Source organism: Psittacula echo (genome assembly GCF_963264785.1).
Source record: "Psittacula echo genome assembly, chromosome: 4".
Taxonomy (NCBI): Eukaryota; Metazoa; Chordata; class Aves; order Psittaciformes; family Psittacidae; genus Psittacula; species Psittacula echo.
In genome coordinates, this window is record NC_137738.1 from 111,281,751 (window position 1) to 111,298,914 (window position 17,164).

Here is a 17,164-nt window from a genome sequence, read left to right on the forward strand (position 1 = left end):
AAAGAGGCCTGGAGTTACCTGATGAAACCACAACAAGGCAGAAGCATTCTAAAGCTTGCTCAACTTTCACCTCAAGGTTCATTCAAACTCTCCTTTCAAAACCTTCAAAAAATGTTCATTACCATTCCAGCTGTACATTTGATTTGCAATCAACAGGTGTGACAGAACATGAACAAGCATTTGAAAACCAAGAATGGGCTTATGTTAAACTGTTGCGGACCAGTTTAACATTAGGATGAAACCTGTCCTGACTGATTTTAAAATAAGAGAGTTACATTCATATCACTGACATTAAGCATAACAGAACAATATTTATGGTTTCTCTGTGAATTCTCGTAGTAAACCCTTGGATGTGGTCAAAGAAATTATAAATCTACGTTTGTTATCTGGAAAACAAAACAATTACAGTAATTTTCTGCTATTACAAGTAATCGTCTTTAATTACTTCAATAAATTACTTCATTGTCTGAAAAGGCAGGATGTCAGTGTGAATAGCATTGGTTCAGCAGCCCCAAATTACCAACAACCATTATAACAGTGCATGTTCTCTCAATTCGCTTCCCCCAAATAGAGGATCTAAGCTCTCACAGAAGCTTGATTTTATACCTTAATATCACACAAAACCAAAAAACTGAAATAGAGTCATCAGAAAGACAATTTTAAAAATTCCAAGTAGCATGTTCAGGTCTGAGTTTGCTCTTTGCATTTGTGTATCTTTTAATTATCAATCATTTCACAGTTTGACCCATTCTTTTTGCCAACCCATTTCTCATTTGACTCCAATTTACATCAAAGATAAATGTTAATATAATGGAATTATAAATCATATATTATATGGAAACATAAAGGGCACTGTGCAAACAACCTAAGTTTGCTGGCAGGACCTGTGACCCTCTGGGGAACCCATAGTGGAGCAGTCTGTGCCTGAAGGACTGGACCCTACGGGAAGAACCCACGCGGGAGTAGTTTGTGAAGAAATGCAGCCTGTGGGAAGGATTAATACTGGAGAAATTTGTGGAGGACTGTCTCCTGTGGGAAGGAGCCCACACTGGAGCAGAGGAAGAGTGTGAGGAGTCCTTCCGAGGAGGAAGGAGCAGCAGAAACAGCTATGTGATGAACTGACCACAACGCCCATTCCTCATCACCCTGGGGGGAAGGAGGTAGAGAATTCAGGACTAAAGTTAAGCCCAGGAAGAAGGGAGAGGTGGGGAAAATGTGTCTTAAGATTAAGTTTTTATTTTCTCATTATCTTACTGTGACTCCATGGATAATAAATTAAACTAAATTTCCCCAAGTCGAGCCTGTTTTGCCTGTGATGGTAATTGGTGAGTGATCTCTTTCTCTCTCCTTACCTTGACCCATAAGCCTTTTGTTATGTTTTCTGTCTCCTGTCCACTTGAGGAGCAGAGTGACAGAGCAGATTTGGTGGACACCAGGTGTCCAGCCAGGGTCAACCCACAACAGCTTCATCCAGGATTTGTCAGTTAAGGACGTTGTTTAAAAATGCATTAATTCTAAGCAATTTGGAAAAATCTTGCCTCAAATGAGAGCTGTAACTGACCATTCTAGTTAGCTGCAACAGTTGGCTCTTTCAATTTCCTTCACGTGAAAGGAAGCAGCATTATTTTCAGCATTTGCATTACTATTTTACTTTTAAGCAGAAGGCCAAAAGCATAATCTCCACACTAATCCATGAAACAGATGACAATTATTATGTATATATGAGAAAAAGATGCAGAATTTTCATTCTTGTGCTTCCTTGCCCCATTCAGCAAATACTGCATGATTTCCTTTCATGATGACAATGTTTCTTTGATCCCAGCAAAGATGTTTTTGAAAAAGGAAGTTAGAAGTGTAGAATAACTAACTTGCACGGCTTTAATTACAAAATGACATTTACTGCAGCTCACCCATGACTAAGGAGTTTTAAAACTCATAGCATGCCATCTTCTGAAAACCCAGCAGCAGCAGCACCTTCCCAGGTATGCCACTCCTGTGGATTTATGCAGCATCTGCATGTTCATGTCCTTGAATTCAGAGTGACTGATCACTTCAGCACAGCACATATTTGAAGAGAACATTGATGCTGAAGCTAGCATTTATTTGCTGACATTATAGGCAGCATAGTTTAATGGGCTGCTTTTTAAGGAATGTTCAACCACCTGCACAATCTGCATAATTTCAAAATTACCGCAGTGCAGTTCAGTCACACACTAGAATTGAACGTGTTGCGTGGTGTTGACAGTCGAAGTTAGAAAACAAGCATGACAGCAGTGCAGTTAATTTATTAAGTCATGTACCGAATAGGGATACAACTTGATATATAGCAAAGCAGAGTCAGAAAAAGCCACTTGGGGGGGTTCTAAAATCATATATTAAAAATTCTACATACAAAAGAAAGCAATACAAAAAACCTTTTAGCAAAAGAAGAAAAGTGATAAAGTTAAACATTATCACTGACAGATGCCAAGTCTAGCTAAGTCTTTAAGGAATCTAAATATTTAATTTGCCCTTTAATGAAGTGGAAAGCAATCAAGTTATTCTAAAATCAAATAGTTCCCTGAGGAGTAAGGTCTGCTTGCTACCTAATACTTACTCAAATGAAACTGCCATCAATGCCACTGTTGCATTATGTGCCTGAATTTTGCATTTTAAGGCAAGAATGACAATGTGTTATAAGTTTTGCAGTACCAATCTTACCCTGAATTCCACGTAAAGAGACCTTCGCAGCCAGCTGAAACAGTAATCAATTTCACAGCTCTCCTAATAGATAGGGGACTTTGTCAGCAACATTCAATGAACATTCTGAGCTTTCACATAAACTCTGTCACAAACTGCACCTCATTTACTGAAATTACATCATTAAGAATTTTGTTTCTATTTTAATGTATTAAGTACACTTACCAGAGAACTCTTTCAATATCTAAAAATTATTCATATTTAAAAAACATCACAGTATCACAGTATCACAGTATGTTAGAGATTGGAAGGGACCTCAAAAGATCATCTAGTCCAATCCCCCTGCCAGAGCAGGAACACCTAGATAAGGTTACACAGGAATGTGTCCAGGCGGGTTTTGAATGTCTCCAGAGAAGGAGACTCCACAACCTCCCTGGGCAGCCTGTTCCAGTGTTCCGTCACCCTCACTGAGAAGAAGTTTCTTCTCAAGTTTAAGTGGAACCTCTTGTGTTCCAGTTTGTACCCATTACCCCTTGTCCTATCATTGTTTGCCACTGAGAAGAGCCTGGCTCCATCCTCGTGACACTCCCCCTTTATATATTTATATACACTAATAAGGTCACCCCTCAGTCTCCTCTTCTCCAAACTATAGAGACCCAGCTCCCTCAGCCTTTCCTCATAAGGGAGATGCTCCACTCCCTTAATCATCTTAGTTGCCCTGCGCTGGACTCTCTCCAGCAGGTCCCTGTCCTTCTTGAACTGAGGGGCCCAGAACTGGACACAATATTCCAGGTGCGGTCTCACCAGGGCAGAGTAGAGGGGGAGGAGGACCTCTCTCGACCTACTGACCACCCCCCTCCTAATACACCCCAGGATGCCATTGGCCTTCTTGGCCACAAGGGCACAGTGTTGGCTCATGGTCATCCTGCCATCCACTAGGACTCCCAGGTCCCTCTCCCCTACACTGCTCTCTAACAGGTCGTTCCCCAACCTATACTGGAACCTGGGGTTGTTCCTGCCCAGATGCAGGACTCTACACTTTCCCTTGTTATATTTCATCAAGTTACTCCCTGCCCAACTCTCCAGCCTGTCCAGGTCATGCTGGATGGCAGCACAGCCTTCTGGCATGTCAGCCACTCCTCCCAGCTTAGTCTCATCAGCAAACTTGCTGATAGTACACTCAATTCCCTCATCTAAATCATTGATGAATATATTAAACAATACTGGTCCCAATACTGACCCTTGAGGCACTCCACTAGATACAGGCCTCCAACTAGACTCCACCCCATAGACTACAACTCTCTGGCTTCTCTCCTTCAGCCAGTTCGCGGTCCACCTCACCACCTGATCATTCAGACCACACTTCCTCAGTTTAGCTATGAGGATGCTGTGGGATTGCATGTCTGATTCCTGACATGTAATGACATGAACTGTCACTGGAGATACCTATTCACCATTCTGCATTGTGTGACAGCCACATCTTGTGCCCCATAAGATCACAGATCCTCCTGGAAGCTATGTCAAGGCATATGGATGACAGGGAAGTGATAGGGACAGCCAACGTGGCTTCGCAAAGGGCAAATTGTGCCTGGTAATCTAGTGGCCTTCTACAATAGAATGACTGCAATAGTAGACACGGGAAGAGCAACTGATGTTATCTGCCTTGACTTCTCTTAAGGCCTTTGACACAGTCCTACAGAACATCTTTTCCTCTGAACTGTAAAGATAAGGACTTGATGAATGGTCACATCCAAAAAGTTGCATGGGCAACAGCTCAGTGGAGCTCCAAATGGAGATCAGTAACAAATGGTATCCCTCAAGTGTCTGTTCTGGGACCAGTACTGCTCAGTATCTTTATTAATGACATAATGGAATAGAATGTGCTGTTGATACTTCTAAGGGACATGATGCAATCCAGAGGGACCTTGGCAGCCTTGAGAAGCAGGCCAGTGTCAACATCATGAGGTTCAACAGGGCAAAGTGCAGGGTCCTGCACCTGGGTTGGAACAATCACCAGAATCAGTACAGACTGGAGGATGAACATATTGAGAGCAGCCCTGCAGAGAAGGACTTGGGAATTGCTTGCAGATGAAAAATCAGGTATAAATCTGCAATGTGTGCTCGCAGTCCAGAAGCCAACCCTTTCCTGGGCAGCATAAAAAGAATGATGAAAGAGAAGGTCAATGGAGAGGATTCTCCTCTTCTACTCCACTCTTGTGAGACCATACCAGTAGTACTGCATCCAGCTCTGGGCTCTCCTAGCACAAGAAAAGTGTGGACCTGTTACAACGGGTCCAGAGAAGAACCACAAAAAAGACTCGAGCGATGGAGCAGCTATCTTATTAAGAAAGGCTGAGAGAGTTGGGGATTTATCCTGGAGAAGGGAAGGCTCTAGGGACACACTATTGCAGCCTTTTAATACTTCAATGGAGCTTATAAGAAAGAGCTTTTTTACATGAGGGTATCTAGTGCAAAGGGCAACGCTTCTAATCTGAAAGACGGCAAATTTAGATTAGATATAAGGAAGAAATTCCTTATTATGAGGGGGAATTCCATCATGAGTGGAAGAGGCTGCACAGAGAAGCTGTGGCTGCCTGGCAGTTCAAGGCCAGGTTGGACGGGGGTTGGAGCAAACCGCTCTAGTGGAGGGTGTCCCTGCCCGTGGCAGGGGGTGAGAACTAGATGAGCTTTAAGGTCCCTTCCAAGACAAACCGTTCTATGATTCTATAATATAAGCAGTAGGTAACTCATTGCAACTCACTGCATTACATTCACTGCATCTGGCCAAGTTATCAGAATTAAAGCTGGCAAAACAATGGATTTGGAATAATCTACTCAAATACACAGCCCAGGTAAGAAAGAGTAGAAATAGCTCTGTACCACAGCACATCAAGCTTTACATTTGCTTCTGGTTTACTTTACACTACTATTTAAAGAACAGACACTTAATATAACAATTATCAAAGAAATGTAATTACAGATTTTTTTAATGACAATAAAATTGGAAATACAGCCATGTAATAAGACTGATTTTGACATCCATATAGACTTATTCTTTCAACATATATTTCTTACGCATTTTACAAGCTTTCCATTTCTCAAGCAAGACAGGCTCAATATTTATAAAACCAAAGTGCCCTCCAAAATTGCAGGATATTCTTTAAGGGTGCGTTTCTTAAGAGTTTGGTCATTTCTGTTCAAAAATTACACTTTTTTTTTTTTTTTTAAATAATGGATTTATTACCCTGATGTGGATACTCTTGCCTTCCAAGACATGCATTCAAACAAATAATTCTCTCTCAGACTTTATATAATGACAACTGCATCACAAGGTAGCATCTCACTCCACTTGCCTGAAGTTTGAGTGCAACTGCCTGAGACCAACTATGATGGAAAAACAGCCTATCAACCGTCAGTAGGCCTCAGCTCCCACCAAAAGGTACGTGGTAATTCAGAGGCCAAAAGCAGCCTTGAGCAGGCAAGCTGATGTCCACCAGTACTACAATGGAGTTGCCACCAGGGACAGCAGGTACTGCACTAGAGCTGTGATACTGCACTAGCTTTCATTACCGAAGTCAGTGAGATTAACTTTGCAAGAACTGAGTCTAGCGCTGCAGTTAAACTAATGATACGGTTAATGAACTTTCGCTTATTTGTGTCCCACATGGCTACATTGTACAAATGGGTTAATGTCTGCATGATAATACATGTATACCTGTACTCATAGATCTGATATCCACATGACGAAAGACAAAACCATTTATTAAATTGCATTTATTATGCATCTTAATGCTGTTAGTTTGAATTCTCTCTGCAGTTTTGAAGTCTTTAAATCACATTTCCCCCCAATCTCATTTGTCAGGCAAGTCACAATGGTCCAATTTCACAGGCAACTGGCCCACTATTATTAAAAAGCCTGCTTCTCATGAAACTCTAAGCAGGTATCAAGTATCACACCATCAACATCTTGGACACTACTCTGTCTACACCAGCCAAAAGTGCAAACAGGAAAAAAGTCAGCTATGGGTGGAAAAGAACCCTACTATTTTTCTAAAAACTGAAGATCTTAATTTCCCAACAGTAACATACCACTTGCCCTTGTTCTGCTACATACCGAGATACTTTATTGTATGGCAAGAAATATATCCATGCTAGAGATTTTCTAAATATGCTAGAAATACTCTTCTGCTCTTTCCCCAGCATCTGGTAAGCTGGGGACTCACTTCTGAAATAGCTTTGCTATCAAACATGGCACATATAGGTTATAAAAACATAAAGGTTTAATCAGCACTTCTTTGACTTCAGTTCACTAATGGGTTTGCCAAATTAGCCAGTGCAGAATTGTGCAAATGTATCTTTAAATCCCATTTTTTATTTGCATATTGCCTCTTAAGAGTGTATTTGTCTTCTGGTTTGGTGTTTTATATATTTACAAAGATAATCTAAAGTTTTGGTTTATTATGAGAAAAATTGCATAAAGTGAGAAGAACTTTTGTGGTAACTTTGGGATCTTATAACTTGTAAATTAGCAATGAAAGCACTGAGATAAGTCTTTGGAAGTATATTTGAAGTTTTAATGAAAGAGTCAGATTACAAAAGGCCATAGTGGGAATCTTATATAAGGAAGCTTTAAAGTTAGTTGCAATGTATTAAAAAACAACATTCAAATAAATTATTTTTCACTGCAGTATGCCAAGTTTTTGGAGATAGAATTAAAATTGGGCTTTCATTTTAGACCAACTAAAGCATAACATTAGACTATAATACTGCATATACTAGTGAGATCCAAATGCCCATGGTGTTGCAAGAGAACATTTTCCCTCAGGCATTTGAAATTTAATGCTTCTTTAATATTCTCTGTTGGATATTGTTAGAATGGAATTTCAAATATTTCCTGCAATTTGAGTTAAAGATTACTGAATAATGCTGAGCAGCAAAAAATTTTTGAAGCGTACATCTAAAGCTGGCATAGTAGCTTAATGTCCTGTTGTTTTTTGCTTTAGCAAAATTAATTTCTACAATCTTCAACCACAAATTCAAGCACCACCTGGAGATACAAACCCATAATTTAACTGTGGTGTTATTTCTAGCTCCCTTGACTAATACACTGAGGCTAGACCCTGTTTGTCAGACAGCTATAAAAGGAAAAGGCCATTTCATAGCAATACTTTATAGTTTTCTAAGTCAGACCGTGGGCAACTTGAAAAGCAGTATCTTGCTCATTGTTGTAAATAAATGGGATTACCTGTCATGAAATAGACGTACATGGTTTTGCCCATATTAAAAAGTATATATTCTACTGTATAGTCGAGAGTAACAGCTTTTCAATAGGACTCAAAGTACCCAATTAGGATCCAACCTTTTCACCATTCATGTGTTAGTACATTACCATGGTTACTCAATACAGGTAAGGGTAGACTGCAAATTAAACCTAATAAAAAGGCATAGCTGTATCATTCTAGAAACAAACGAGAAAAACACTAACTATAATCCTGATTCCTTTTCGTTGATTACTTCTTGGAGAAGCCTCTTTCATCCAAAGATGCAGCTACTTTCTTTTCCGTCATTTGTGTCCACAAAAAAAAAAGTGGTCACACTCTTGATTTTGTTCCATGCCACAGTTCCCTTATCATTCATACTGGGCACGTACAGACCCACTCCTTGGCTCTCTCCTACAGGAAGCCTGCTGGTTCCCCTCAAAATGGCTCAGAACACTGCTTCAGACAATACAACTACCATGATGAGTTCAAATGAAGTAATACCTCAACACCATCCCAGCTGGATAAGGCAACTCTAAATGCCTTCACGACATACCCAGAAGTTTTAAACATTGGTTTTCTTACAGCACAAGACTGAGAATCATTCTCATGGGTTCCAACACAACTCTTGTCAACATTCTGAACTGAAAGACCAACAAAAATACACATTGCATGCTTTGGAGCTGCAGGAAACGCAGTTATGTAGCACCGGTATGGCAAACAGACTCAGCTGGAATCATGGGCCTACACTTTCATTAAAAGGTGACAGTTTAGCTTTACAGTGTGCAACTGATTGAGTACAACCATGTGGAGAAATTGAGTACTTGTGTTTACATAAGTAAAATGAATAAATGCAATTTCTTCTTTCTTTCCTCAAGGATGAGTAAAAACACTGAATATGGACAGTACTATAAGCAACACCAAAGGCATCCATAGTCTCTCTACTGCTGCATAAAAATCAATTTGGATAAGGTTTCCAAAAGTAGGCCAGATACCAAAATAAATCTGTGAAGCAGCAGTCAAGCCTCCACACAAGAAACAAACTGTTTAGTTGGCTCTTAAGCTTATTACTGATAAATCCATGTTCTAAAAGTTATGTTTCAAATACGAATAATGTCATTAAGATAAAAAATTATTGGCATTTTCCTTCTGCAAAGAGTTAGTTTTTAAACAATTAACTTTAAAAAGTCAACATTGTGAGACATCATTCTCCCTCCCCAGGTATTTCTAGTGATATTTTCTTTAAAACACCATTGAATAACTGGGGGGGGGGAAAGGGAGAAAAAATTGTTCTGGATAATGGCAGCTGTATAATTTTGTAGAACTTGAATTGTTACACAGCTTATCTCTTCTTTAGAAGACCAACCTGCCTATTCTAACTGGGTTTAGAACACATCAACACTTTCATGTTGTTTTATAAAACAAGAAGAAACTGAATAAAGAAGCTACTGCATAACAACAAGATAAATTCAGATGTTCATAAAAAAGCAGATTTTCATTGCTCATATGCTTACAGCTAATGCATTAACATGCCAGTTTTACTGAACAGGCACATACTAAAACAGGTTGGTACAACATTCATTCAAAAAAAGCAATGTGATGTATATGCCTTGAAAGCTCACCGTATCAATACAACAATTTCATCACACTCCAAAAAATCCAATTAACCGAGGAAACGTACCATTTCTTGTGATCAATGTGGCATTCTTTTTACATGTATCTCTAACCTGACATTCTTCTTGTTGCATATCAATTAGGAAGTCCTATTTTCCAAGGCAATTGCTTTATTACTTTTACATAGTCTGCATGGAAAGAAATCTCATTAGACGCACTTTAATGAAAGTGTTTCAAATAGTTAACTAATTGGAAACCCACTTAGCATAACAGGCAGAGACCAAATAGAGAAAAGAACTTTCTGCTGTACTCATGCCATTCTCCTATTTTCAAAGTATGCTTTTACTCCTCTTGTCTCTCCATTTCCCATCTCACAGTGGTTTGCAAAAGCCTCTAACACCTCAGCTCACCTACCATGGGAAGAAGTACCTAATTCACTCAGAATTTACAAATCACAATCAACCTCATCCACGCACTGCGATCAGTGAGTAGAAAGTTCATACACATTGTCACAAAGTGTCTGCTCAATAAAGAAACGTGTGTTAAGGTAAAAGAGAATCCAGCAAGACTATTTCTCATGCACCAGGAGCACAGTTTTTCTGTTCTTTTTGATTCAGAGATCAAGATCTTGGAATTCAAGATCTTGTGTGGTAGGGCCAGTACAATAGCAAGTAGAATTGCAACCCTGGACTTCAGCAGGGCAAACTTTGGCCTTTTCAAGCAATTGCTAGAGGATATCCCATGGGCAAGGCTGCTTGAAGGTAAAGGGGCCCAAGACAGTTGGTTGGCATTCAAGAATTGCTTATTCCGAGCTCAAGAGCAGAGCATCCCGACATGTAGGAAGTCAAGGAAGAGGGCCAGGAGACCTGCGTGGCTAAATAAGGAACTGCTGGGTATGCTCAAGTGGAAGAGCAGAGTTTACAGGTCATGGAAGGAGGGGCTGGCCACTTGGGAGGAATATAAGGCTGCTGCTAGAGGATGTAGGAAGGCAGCTACGATGGCTAAGGCCTCCTTAGAATTAAATCTGGCGAGAGGGGTCAAGGACAGCAGAAAGAGCTTTTTCAAATACATAGCTGATAAAACTAACACCAGAGGCAAGGTAGGCCCACTAGTGAATGGGGTGCCCTGGTGACAGAAGATACAGAGATGGCAGAGTTATTGAATGCCTTCTTTGTCTCTGTCTACTCTGCCGGAGGCAGTCCTGAAGAGCCCTGTACTCCTGAGACCTCAGATGAAGCCAGGTCACTGGAGCAGTTTGCCATAGTTGATGAGGAATGGGTTAGAGACCAGCTGAGCAATCTGGACATCCATAAATCCATGGGTCCAGATGGGATGCACCCGCGGGTGCTGAGGGAACTGGCAGAAGTCATTGCTAGACCACTATCCATCATCTTTACCAAGTCTTGGGAAACGGGAGAGGTGCCTGAGGACTGGAGGAAAGCAAATGTCACTCCAGTCTTCAAAAAGGGCAAGAAGGAGGATCCGGGTAACTATAGACCGGTCAGCCTCACCTCCATCCCTGGGAAAGTGATGGAGCACCTTATCCTTGATGCCATCTTAAGGCATGTCAAGGATAAGAGGGTTATGAGGGGCAGTCAACATGGCTTTACCAGGGGGAAGTCATGCTTGACCAACCTCATAGCCTTTTATGAGGAAATAACACGATGGATGGATGATGGCAGAGCAGTGGATGTGGTCTACCTTGACTTCAGCAAAGCATTTGACACAGTCTCCCACAGCATCCTCATAGCTAAACTGAGGAAGTGTGGTCTGAATGATCAGGTGGTGAGGTGGACCGCGAACTGGCTGAAGGAGAGAAGCCAGAGAGTTGTAGTCTATGGGGCGGAATCTAGTTGGAGGCCTGTATCTAGTGGAGTGCCTCAAGGGTCAGTATTGGGACCAGTATTGTTTAATATATTCATCAATGATTTAGATGAGGGAATTGAGTGTACTGTCAGCAAGTTTGCTGATGAGACTAAGCTGGGAGGAGTGGCTGACACGCCAGAAGGCTGTGCTGCCATCCAGCATGACCTGGACAGGCTGGAGAGTTGGGCAGGGAGTAACTTGATGAAATATAACAAGGGAAAGTGTAGAGTCCTGCATCTGGGCAGGAACAACCCCAGGTTCCAGTATAGGTTGGGGAACGACCTGTTAGAGAGTAGTGTAGGGGAGAGGGACCTGGGAGTCCTAGTGGATGGCAGGATGACCATGAGCCAACACTGTGCCCTTGTGGCCAAGAAGGCCAATGGCATCCTGGGGTGTATTAGGAGGGGGGTGGTCAGTAGGTCGAGAGAGGTCCTCCTCCCCCTCTACTCTGCCCTGGTGAGACCGCACCTGGAATATTGTGTCCAGTTCTGGGCCCCTCAGTTCAAGAAGGACAGGGACCTGCTGGAGAGAGTCCAGCGCAGGGCAACTAAGATGATTAAGGGAGTGGAGCATCTCCCTTATGAGGAAAGGCTGAGGGAGCTGGGTCTCTATAGTTTGGAGAAGAGGAGACTGAGGGGTGACCTTATTAGTGTATATAAATATATAAAGGGGGAGTGTCACGAGGATGGAGCCAGGCTCTTCTCAGTGGCAAACAATGATAGGACAAGGGGTAATGGGTACAAACTGGAACACAAGAGGTTCCACTTAAACTTGAGAAGAAACTTCTTCTCAGTGAGGGTGACGGAACACTGGAACAGGCTGCCCAGGGAGGTTGTGGAGTCTCCTTCTCTGGAGACATTCAAAACCCGCCTGGACACATTCCTGTGTAACCTTATCTAGGTGTTCCTGCTCTGGCAGGGGGATTGGACTAGATGATCTTTTGAGGTCCCTTCCAATCTCTAACATACTGTGATACTGTGATAACTGAATTTACAGCCAACATACCAAAGGCTTTGTGTGCATATGTGTGCGTCTTGGTTGGTTTCGTTTGATTTTTAACAGGGATTCTCTATACCCTGTACTTTAAGAACTGTGAGAAGAAAATCCTCCAAAAATAGTTCACGGATGGTGGATGATGTTAAATCTTTGCCTACAAGAGGGCTGCTATTACCAAGCTGCTGTGCTATACCACAATCCCTAGTCAGTGATGGAGACCCGCAGTACCTGAACTGCACTCCAGGCACTGGAGGCCTGTGAGTGTGAGACCAACCACCTCAGATCTAACTACACACAGACAGCAATGGAGGCCTTAATTGTTAGTGTCCTCTGTCAAACATACAGTAGCTGTTTGTATTATTAACTTAATTAGAAATAATAAATAAAAAAGAACTTTCTGGTCACAATTTTTATTAAGATTTGACTCATTAATAGTTCATAAAGATTACTAATACATATTGCAGGATATCATTTGTGTCTCTTCAGAGTAGGCACAAGAGGACAGAATGTTTTATGGCATCCTACCTACCTATTAAAAATATACTAAAGGTTGTATAAATGAATTAATGAATGATTAATTACCTCTAATTATGTAAAAAACCAACTCAATTATTAACAAAGAAAAAATGAAAACATAGGATAAAATGAAACTAGTTCTATAGAAGGCAAAATTTCTCCTTAAGAAAGTTTTCTGAACCACAGCAAAAAAAAAAAAGCCAACCAAAAGAAAAGAACAGGGTTATAAGCAGAATTTCTAGCTATATCAGTTTGACCATACCATTTAATGTCTATGCAATACCACATAACTCTGAGTTTAGAAATTAACAGTGAAAAATTAGGTTTGGATATTAGCACTATGAATACAAAAAATAATGTGTAAAAATATAAATTCTTAATGAAAATGTGTCTATTTTAATTTTCTAAACTAAGATTTTAATTGTTCTTGCTTATATCTGTCTTCATCTTTTTCAAAGTCTATTAAAGATTTCTCACATACTTTAAGAAATAGCTTTTGATCCTCTTAATCCCATTTCAGTATTGTTTTGTAATGCCTTATTTCATTTCTGAAAAATCCCTTATTATTCTTCCCTTGGATCATAATCCAGAAGATGCTTCAAAACTGTTCCAATTCTATATTATTTCTAGGATTGAAACTGGCCTTTATAGTTTACTTTTTTACATACAATCATGAAATGGTTTGGGTTGGAAAGGACCTTAAAAGACCATCTAGTTCCAACCCCACATAGTCTTAAGCATTTTAAATATTTTTATCACACAGACTTAGCTACAAAAGACACATTTTTGTATTAAAAATTGTAAGTAAATGCATAAAAGAAAAACTGCATTATAGGCAGGCACAATAAAAAGATAACTTTACAAATTATTGAAAATTATGTGTAAAAACTTACCTAAAAAAATTCATCTGTTTCTATAGGTGAAAATGAAGAATATCAAAATTCCATCCAAAATACAGTTAAAGAACACAGCAGCTGTTAAGAGAAAATAATTTATTTTAAAATATATTAAAAAAAAAGAGAAAGAAAGAAAATTCTGTCATCCTACCCTTCAAAACTACTAGTTGTCTTGAAAAATAATACTTAATCCCCCCCAAATGGAAATTAAATTATCTAGACTATTAAGTATTGTTTAATTACACCAATTCCAAGTAATTCAATAGCTTTTTAGAGCAAAAGCTGTAAAGTGTATTTCAAGATTAAACTGAGAGCTTAATCCATGTGTACATTAAATTTCTGTTACTTCTTTTGCACATAATATGTTTTATTTATGCAATTTTTTCTTAAAGCACTACACAAAAGAAACATACTAATGAACCATGGGGGAAGCACTAAAGAATATTAAAAAAATACATCTTATGATTCTCTTATGATCTCAAAAAAATATATATTTCCAGTAGAAAGCACAAATGTGGCAAGAAAATTATGAGACAGTAACAAAATGGAGGAAATCTGAAGACAAAGTTGACAGGAAAACCAGCATTCGATTTGGAATTAAAATATCCAAAACTGTGAAAATTTGCTAAGACTAATAAATCAGCAAAAAAAAATCAAATATACCACACTTCTTGAAGATAAAGAGGAGATGGAATAAGATTTGGAAGAGAAGATTTGGAAGACCGGGATGCAGGAACTCAAACACTTTGTGTTTATAGATTCCTACAGTGACAACAGCAGGAGAAACACTACCAAGGACCAAAACTTCCTACAACACCTGAAATGTTTCCATCCAGAAGCAAAGGATGTATTTTAGAAACTAAAAAACATGAGGTAACGGACTTATAAAAAACAGATGGGAAGACAAAAGCATCACTCATTTATATTCATACATTTATATTTTCCTTGAAAATATTAAAGCTTAACAAGTAGAAATAAAATCTAAGACAAGTAACAAGAAAATAGTGGAGTTGTTAAGTTTCATTAACTTTAAAAATTAGCTCACATTCACAGAAGGCAAAACTTTACGGTATCTTTAGTTAAAACGGCACAAAAGACAGTGCAAAAAGCCTTACACCAATTTAACTCCATCTCAGACTAATTATACTGGGAACAGATTTAAAACAAACTGACACACAAAAGCATTTACACATGGATTTACAACATACTCATTACAAATCACTCTCGACACAAAACATGTTGTTATCTTCCAACACCAAATAACTCAAGGAGCACAAGCTGGCCAAAAAAAGGACCGAGACTGAAAACGGAGCCTTACCTACAGAAGGAAGTTCAATTAACTTAACTGAAATCCACTAACCCCACATAACCTGCCATGCTGACACACACGAATCATTTTACAGCATGTTAACATTGAATTAGTTGAGAATTGATAAGCAATCAATTTAAACTGAACCCATTATGCTGAGTGGAAATTACCTCATGTGGGTCCACATCAGGTTTTGTGTACATTTAAATCTTAAATAATCTTAAATAGTGTTAATTAAGTCTGTACAATGTCCAGGTGCAAAAAAGGCTATAGCCACCCATGTAAAGCGTTTTAGGACACTCTGGAATAATCTGACTGGAAAACAAGCTCCCTTCTGTTTACCAAGCTTCTCTACCTTTCCCAGCAAGCCAGATCTCAGCTTTGCTTGCAGCTATTTGCATTTCGAATTCATCCCCTGAAGGGATAAACTAGGTACAATCTTCATCCGTATTAAAAATGCATGGTTATTAACTTATATAAATCACTATAGTTTGATATTTAAAATACACTAAGTAGGGCTGTACCTTTTCATCTCCGACACTGCAGTTTGCTGTATGGCAGAAGCTGTCGGAGGTTTAGATAGAGGTTTGCTCAAGCCACAGAAGGTGTGTGCTGTGGCATGAACGTGGTTAGCAACGGGACGTGCTAAAATGACAGTGCTTTTGCATGGCAAGCATAAATATTTACGTCTTACACTCATTGCCCTAAAGGAGTAACTTATTTCTGAGGACTGAGGAAGAAATGGCGTAAGTGTACATGCTGTTTAGATCATTAAAAACCCCAAACCTAGCAATAAAATACAGTCAACTATAAGGATTAGTGTAAAATTTATCACTACTCCTATAGGAGTATACATCCAGACAAGAGAGACTTCATAATAAATTACAGAATTTGTCCAATAAGGAGTTTCCTTACATCGTCAGGATGTGAGGAAGAAAATAACCAACTGTGCCACACAAAGCTCTCTTTAATTCCATAACACAATTTAGGAAACCATGCGTTTTGCTGTTGCTATTTATTCCACTATCAGCCTCACTGTTGGCGCAGACCCAAAAAGTTTACTGCAGTCAACAATCAAAAATACCACTAAATGAATAGTTTTATTTTTGTACAACAGACCGCTACTTCAGTCACGCTGTTATAGCAGAATGGCACGGGTAAGCTCTCAGTTTTCCCCATTACAAGTAAATCAAAGGAAACGGCCATGCGCAGCTGACAGGACTTTGCGAAGCTGTCTGGGCCTGAGGACAGGAACTCCCGCGGGCGACTCCCACCCCTGCCCGCCGGCCTCACTGAGGTAGGGCGAGAGCGGAGTGGAAGGAAGGCCCCTGCGGGTAGCGCCCGGAAACAGCTCGGGATCGCCGGGCTGCCCACCCCAGGAAGGGCACGTCCGGGCCGCGCCGCCGAACCCACCGAGCGTTCCGAGGAAACGGGGCGGGAAAGGGATCAAGATTGGGGGGGAAGCACCGCCAGTGCCGCTGCCCGCGCAGCCCGTCACCTAGCAACCACTGAAGCACCGCCACTTGCGCACGCGCAGCAGACACATACTCCCGCAGCGATCGGCGTCCCCCGCCGGCGTCTGTCGGATGGCGCGCATGCGCCTTCCTGACGCGTTGTCGGACCCTTCCACCTCTGCCCGCGTGGCGCATGCGCAAACAGAAATGCCCGCCCTCGCCGCAACCCGCGGGCTCTCAGCGCATGCGCAAGGACAGGAATACCGTATTGCCTCCTAACGGCTCTGTGGCCTCCGCTTCAATGAATGGGGCAATCTGGGGAGGGGGCGGGCAGTTGTGAGCCAATGGCGCTCGGGGGCGGGGCGGGCACGCCCCGCGGCACGCCGAGAGTTGTAGTTCTCACCTGACAAACAGCAGCGCGGAGCCGGCGGTAAACGCGACTACATCTCCCAGCGTGCCTCGGGGCGCGCTCCGCCCCTTCCCGCGGCATCTCAGCGCAGCGGCTCTGCGGCCACGGTCGTGTTGTTAGAGGTGACCTCGAGGCTGTTGGACCCACAGCTCCCCGCAGCCATGGTC

At 40.9% G+C, this 17,164-nt stretch overlaps 1 protein-coding gene across 1 annotated transcript in view; it reads right to left on the reverse strand.

Moving 5' to 3' along the window:
* WDPCP (WD repeat containing planar cell polarity effector) overlaps positions 1 to 14,063 on the reverse strand; it is a gene marked incomplete at its 3' end in the record, with an annotated part of 157,390 nt that extends 143,327 nt beyond the window's left edge. The window contains exon 1 of the mRNA XM_080615993.1: positions 13,823 to 14,063. The remainder of the gene's footprint in view (positions 1 to 13,822) is intronic.
* Between the last annotated feature and the right edge of the window lie 3,101 nt (positions 14,064 to 17,164).